The sequence below is a fragment of the Desmodus rotundus genome, chromosome 10 (genome assembly GCF_022682495.2).
Source record: "Desmodus rotundus isolate HL8 chromosome 10, HLdesRot8A.1, whole genome shotgun sequence".
In the NCBI taxonomy this organism is placed as follows: Eukaryota; Metazoa; Chordata; class Mammalia; order Chiroptera; family Phyllostomidae; genus Desmodus; species Desmodus rotundus.
The window spans coordinates 9,286,779-9,293,578 of NC_071396.1; the positions used below are offsets into that span (position 1 = coordinate 9,286,779).

Here is a 6,800-nt window from a genome sequence, read left to right on the forward strand (position 1 = left end):
GACAGGGAAGTGGATTAATAGCTGTTAAAAAAAGAAGAGTACATTTTAATGGAAAAATGAGGTATTTTCCATTGTGGTAAAGTGTCTTTTTTCAATCATAAAATTGCTAAAAAGAGGAAGCAAAAAGAGGAACATGTATTCATTTGTTTTAACTTGAGTCCGTAAAATGAGTTCTTGAGAAAGCTGGTAGTTATCTATTTCGAAGAATGATGACTTCTCCTTGACATCTGAATCTTGCATCTGTTTCAGAATATAATGGTCTTCCATAATGATCTGAACTTGTAAATATGACTACAGATCAACAACTAGTCGTCCTGTTGGCAGCTCCACATGCCAACAGATGGAGCGGGAGGGGCGGGGGGGGGGAGGGGGAGAGAGAGAATGTTTGCATATTTTGACTATTCAGATTATAAGATCAGAGACTTAAGAGTACGATGAGACCTTTCCTATTGCGACCAGTCGACTGATAGTAGAAGTGTATTGTGCTAGCGAGTGCGCAGGTATTTTCAAACACGGTGCTTCTTAACAAGCCGTGTAGTCCAGCGCTGCGTGCGGGGGTGCGCGCTGCAGCACAGCCCTGGAGTAAAGGGAGCATCTGACTTGTTTTTCAGAGAGACCCTCCATGTTCCCAGTACTCCCTAGTTGGGGAACTGCTTTGACTACAGATTATTAATCACAACTCGTCCACGGAGAGCCAAGCTTTGGGCTACAAAATGTGGAAGAACCACTGCACAGAAGCCACCTGCAACATCCAACTGCCAGCTCGCCACTGGCAATAGGAGGGAAAGAGAAAAGCAGGCAGATGTGGTTGCTCCGCCGTTGGAATTACGGTACCAACAAGACTTCGAGTGAGGTAAGTCGTAGGAGTGTGGGGTGCTTTGTTCTCCCTGAAGTTCTGTTCTGAGCCCACCCAGACCTGGCTGCAGACTCTTCCTCACTGTGCTGACTATGGGCCAGTGGCCATGGCAGCGTCAACAGCAGCACGGCAGCCGTTTGGAAAGTGAGCCCCTTCCTCTGTGTACCCGAACCTTCGCTGCCTGGCAGATTTCACCCCCTTTTCCTTTTCCTTCAGCAGCGTCTTCCCTGAGCGTGGCTCCAAGGAGAGGAGAGCCAAGGCTCTCTGGGTTGCTTGTAGGAAGGAAGCTGAGTGGGGCACTTCTTTCAAAAGCAGGGATGACTTGAAGTGGCATTAGGAATCCACTCATGAGTTGCTTCTCCCTGAGGGTAGTTCTCCAAGTTCCTGTGTAAGAACTTTGCGAGGGGAGGGAGTGTAATTCCTCAGCTCACAGAAGATCAGCTGACTCTAAAATTGAATTTGTCATGGGATAAGTAACATAGATTGAGCTCTTTCTATGTGCAACGTTCTTGGTCATCATCTTATTCAACCCCAACAGCAGCGCATTGTCAAGATACTGTTACCCACAAGAATGTAAGCAGGTGAAGGCAGGACTTCAGTTCACTGGTGGATGCTGAGCACCCGACAAGTTTGCATTTTAAATCATTTGACAAATATTATCCTGCCAGATGAAGAAACCGAAGTTTAGTGAGAGTAAATACTCTGAGAAGCTCACCCAGATAGATAATGGCAGAGCAGGGAATCACTCCTAGTACTCTGTGGAGGCTTTATGCTGTGGGGGAGCTGTGTGTCCCAGAATCCCTGTTCCTGTGGCCCCAGGTTGAGGTTGGGCACAAGAGACATTTGCATGAGATTTGCTCAGAGGGCTGGCTTCCCCAGCTCCCAGCCGATCTCTAGCAGGTTCTTTCAGTCCTGGGCCAGCACCCTCGTGCAGCTTTGTGGTGAAGGGTGCCAGTTCTCCTGCAGGTTACCTGTACTGTCAAGGTCAGAGGCCAAGGGAGCCAGGGACAGGTTCTAGGTTGGTCTTTGTCTTCCTGCTTCAGGTCCAGCTTATCTCCCCAGTTGCTGACTCTGCTGACCTGCAGCTACTTCAAGGTCACTAGCCAAGGCAGAGGCACAAACTCCCATAGGTTCTTCACCAGCTCCCACAATGATGGCTGATCTAATCCCTGTAACAGACCCTTTACTACACACATGGGGGTCCTGCTTTTCCCACCAAACCTTGGCTGTTACCTTCTGTCAGACTCCATCCTTTCTAGAACACTATGATCACTAGGGCAGTTGGAGGGCGAGCGGACAGCTGGTTACAGTGGGATTTGAACCAGCTGGCTCTGAGAAACTAAGGACTTCTTAATCAGACAGAGAACATAGGTGTGGGGGGGGGGGCACATTCAATGCAAAACAGAAAATTCAGAAGTCATTTCAATGTTTTTATTTAGCCTAACAGAATGCAGAGCTAGTTTTCATGGCCAATTCCATTGTTCAGATGGGCTAAGAGTAGTTGATGAAAAATATTTCAGTGGCCATTTGTGGGGGACATAAAAGTATCTTCTTTTCTGATTTCTCTGTCAGTGCTTTTACATATCTTAGGCTTCATTTACATGCCCATCGACTGTGTAGAAAGCCAAGTGTTCTCTGTTCTTGTCTCCATGACACATGGGGGCAGGGGGTGGGGGGATGGTGTTTTTCTACCCTTCATTCATTCGGTGTCATAGAGATTCCAGCATCAACATGGGTCTCTTTTCCCTTATTATTTTTTTTAAATGCTATTTTATTTTTTAGTGCAGTTTTTCTGGAAAACAATTTCTCAGGGTGCAAGCAACTCAGATGCAGTGCTGAAATCTTGGCTGCAGGAAAAACTGAGCCTAACCAGCCAGCACTTCAACCCCCAATGGCAGCAGTTCCGAGGTTCACCCTTGGCCATTCAGCTCACTCCCCTGCAGTCTGCTCACACACTGTGGGCCCTGGGACTTTCCGGGGTTTCTCTACCTTCTGCTTTTGGGGTAATATTGGTTTGACCAGCAGAAGAGCAGCATTAGAAAGACCCACTTTTCTTATATGGCAGCAGGAGAGGCTTTATGCAAGCCATCATTATACTTAATTTTTAGGAGCCTTCTGTGGCTCCTCAGCCCCTGACTCCTTCCATCTCTACCCACTGTCCCTTCAGTATGTACGTCCTCTATCTTGTATGAGAAACTGTACCTGTAATTGGCCCTCCCTTGTTCTACATGGATCAGGTAATATACAGGAGGCCCAGTTAAATATGAGCTTCATCTAAACAAGTAATTGGTGGTAGAAGTACATTCCAAATTTTGCATGGTTCATACTTATACTAAGAAGAAAATGTGTTGCATAGCTGAAGTTTAAATTTAACCACGCATTCTGCATCTTATTTGCTAAATCTGGCAACCTTGGTGTGGATGCCTCCTGCCTCCCACGTCCCCCAAGGCCCCCACTTTCCAAATCCCGCACATTGACTGGACCACCAGCAGGAAGCCCAGCTCTGGACAGTTGATTGGATTTTCCTTGATGAGTGCATTCGCCTTCTAGCCTTTGCATGTGTTTCTTAGTTCCACCACCAAAACACGTTAACAGGGCATTTGATATGGACCTTGTTTTTTCTAACTGCTTTGGCTGCAGAGCTGCAGAGTTAGAAACATCCTCCAAGCAGCACCAGCTTTCTGCCGCACAGCGCTTGCTCCCAGACTTCACACGCAGCGCTAATGCTCTCGGGGCTACACGCTTTCCTTCTGTTTCCTTCCTCTTGTGTTCAGGGTTTGCTGGTCCTTTTCTCTTACGAAAGTAGTGGTCCTCACTGTTCCAACCTGAACTGGGCCAAGGATTTGTGCGTCCTGATTTTGTGACTCAGACATGGCTGGCCGACCAGACCACGGAGGCACCCCTGAACTGGAGTGTAGGTTCTTTTTTTTTTCAAAGGATAAAAATTTTATTTTTATTTTTTCAATTACAGTTGACATACAATATCATATTAGTTTCAAGTGTCCACCCCAGTGGCTAGACATAGCTTCCGAAGTAGTCACTCTGGTAAATCTCATACCCACCTGGAGTATAGGTTCTTCTGACCCAGGCACGCAATATCAGCAGAGAGAGAGGAGGGGTTCGTGAGTAGCTTGTGAAGTTGTGGTGCAGAAGAGGAGAAAGGCTGTTGAAATCAGTTGGAAAATAACATTTATCGGGCTTTTCCAGATTCTAAAACTACCATGTTTGTTGTAGGAAAAAATGTGGACAGGCAGGAGTGCAAAGAACAAAATTTTAAAAAATCATTCATATACCTGACATCCACTGTTAATATTTTTGGTGTGTATTTTTAATATATTTCCATATATATAAAACAGTAGCATGTCACACAAGAGTATTGAGACTTTTTTGTTATTATTTAACACTGAATTGTGACCATTTCTTCAGCATCAGGTCTACTCGTATATCAGTAATTCTCTGTGGTGTTTGGGTTGCAGGTCTCATTCAAGAAAGAACTGAAGGTTTTGAACCCTTCTTCTAGGAGGACTACTTATACAGGTACCCAGAGACTTTTGGATAAAATTACAGACTCTCATGATAAATCTGTAGGTCCTACAGAGTAAATAGGACCTGTTTTAAAATACTACAACTGATTTTCATTAGTACCAGCACATGGGACATTTTGTGGCTCCCTCCCAGTAAAAATTCTTTTCTATAAGCTAAAGGGGCGATTAGCCATTTGCTACTTTGAGACCTCAAGTGCTAAGGTTTTTGCTTTTGTTTTCTTAGAATCTAGGGTTGGGTTATGGTAAAGAGGAACTGTTAGCAAGTTTGCAGTTTGTTCTCTGTTTACATGTAAGTTCTGAAGTCGTTGAGCTAATGGGTCTTCCCTTGGTTAGGAGCCAGCAGCAGTCATGAGCGAGAACCCTAATTTGGATTTCACAAGAACTCTGTCACAAGCCTCGCGTTTCCTGTAGGAAAGCTGAATGTGCCCGTGCACTCCCTGTGCGACCGTAGCTCTGCTCTCAGCGCGAGACTTCCACTGGAGCTGATACGAAGTCTAATTCGTGAATCCCTGAATGCTACAGACCTCTCCCGGCTATTTTTCTTCTCTGGGTGACTTTCGGTGTGTTTTTACAGTCCGAAGGAGATGAGGCACCTGGGGAAAACACAAGAAGGTGTAAATTCTCTAAATGAAGACTGTTTGGTTTTACTGTCCACCCCCAGCACCCTCCAACAGGTCTGGCCTGGGACAAAACTGTGGGGGTATGCAGCAGCAGGGCTGCTAAAATATTATTATTATTATTATTATTATTATTATTATTATTATTAAGTACAGTGATTATAGGTGCTATTTATTGGACACCTGTTATACACCCACCTTTGGGCTGGGCCCTTTGCCTGGAGTGCTGTAAATTCTCCACACTCTGAAAAGCAGGCATCATTTTCCTCTTACATGGGAGAGGCAGTGAGTGGAGCGGTCAGGAGCCCAGACACTGGCATGGCACAGTCCGGAGTCCCATCTGCTGGCCTCGTGAACCTGGGGCTCGTTTTTCTCATTTGTAAACTGGAGGGCAATAAAATAAGGATTTGAAACCCAGTCAGCCAGACTCCCTGTGCAGCATCTCGTTCAAGGGTTCGAAAGTCAGAGAGGTCTTCTCCTCGTTCTCAAGCATGTGAAGGCATTTTGTGCAAAGGGAAAAGCTGCCGAGGTGGATGGAAATAGCCTGAGATGGGAAGTAAGAAGTTTGAGTCTAACTAGCTAGGTGGCCTTTGACCAATGGGAGTGACGCTTCCTTCGCCCAGTCGACAGGGCTGTTGGAGTTATTAAATGACATCATGGTGGTGAACTTGAGTACTTTGCTTTTCCTTGCTGCCCTTGCTGATGATGTTGCTGGCTCTTGGCAGAGAAGGAATATTTGTTAAATTCTGCTCTGTGCTAACTTGGGCATAAATATCAATCCTGAAACAACCCCTGGCCTAGGGAGGGACAGCTGGAGATTGAAAAGCAACCGCTACGCCCTATTGTGTACCTACAGAGCAGCTCTCTATTGCATCGAGGCTAAATGCATTATTTTCATAGTTTAAAAGCTCCAAACACTGGCGTTTAGCCAAGACCTGATGTGAATAAGTTTTAAGAATACTTTACCATTTTATTTTGCATATATTTTTCTTCTAATGTGTGCACGTAAGTTTTTATGATACAAGGATCCACATCAAATCAGTCTGAAAGAGCGCTCTGGATAGGAATTACAAGTGATAAGAAAGCAGTTCTTTCTTTCGGGTAAAGTAAAGGTACGTCTTACAATGAACAGTGTATTAGATTACATGACATGGAATGATTACTGTTTAATAAATGCCTGATAAGTGTGAGGTGCTTTACATATATGACCTCTAGTCTACTAAGATTAAGTAGACAGTATCATTACTGTTCCTATATTACAGATGAGGAAACTGAGATTGAGAAATGCTAAACGTTGCCCAAGACAACACAGCCAGTACATAGAGCTGGAAATAAAACTAGATCAGCAATCTCCAACCTCTTCCATAGCATGACGCACATAAACTAATCACTAAAATTCTGCAGCACACCAAAAACTATATGTTTTGCCAATATGACAAAAAAAATAGGTATAATGTTGATAGACTTACAAAAAGTAATAACAGTAATTACTTACCCTTTTTGCTCCAAAGTGACCTTTTATAAAATCAGGTTCCTCTAGGGATTTCTGGTACCAAGAATTAACCAATCAAATGCAGCGCTATTATGTGACATGGCCCATAAGATACAACTCTATGATATGACCTGCCTGCGTATTCATGGTTCAAGCCAGGACATTCACACTGGACGGCTGTTGTGTTCGCCTCTGTCATCTTTTCTAAACTTGGCCATCTGAGGGCCGAAAACCGAGGGACTAGCCCCATCTGGTCAGAGCCTGCGCTCTTTCCACTGCGCCACGTGGCC

The 6,800-nt window shown here is 44.8% G+C and overlaps 1 long non-coding RNA gene across 1 annotated transcript; it reads left to right on the forward strand.

The window, feature by feature from the left end:
• Window positions 1-473: 473 nt before the first annotated feature.
• LOC123478259 (uncharacterized) lies at window positions 474-5,402 on the forward strand. Its single transcript, XR_006653424.2, has 3 exons — window positions 474-853; window positions 4,333-4,393; window positions 4,735-5,402. It is a non-coding gene; the product is annotated as an uncharacterized lncRNA (long non-coding RNA).
• The last annotated feature ends 1,398 nt before the right edge of the window (window positions 5,403-6,800 follow it).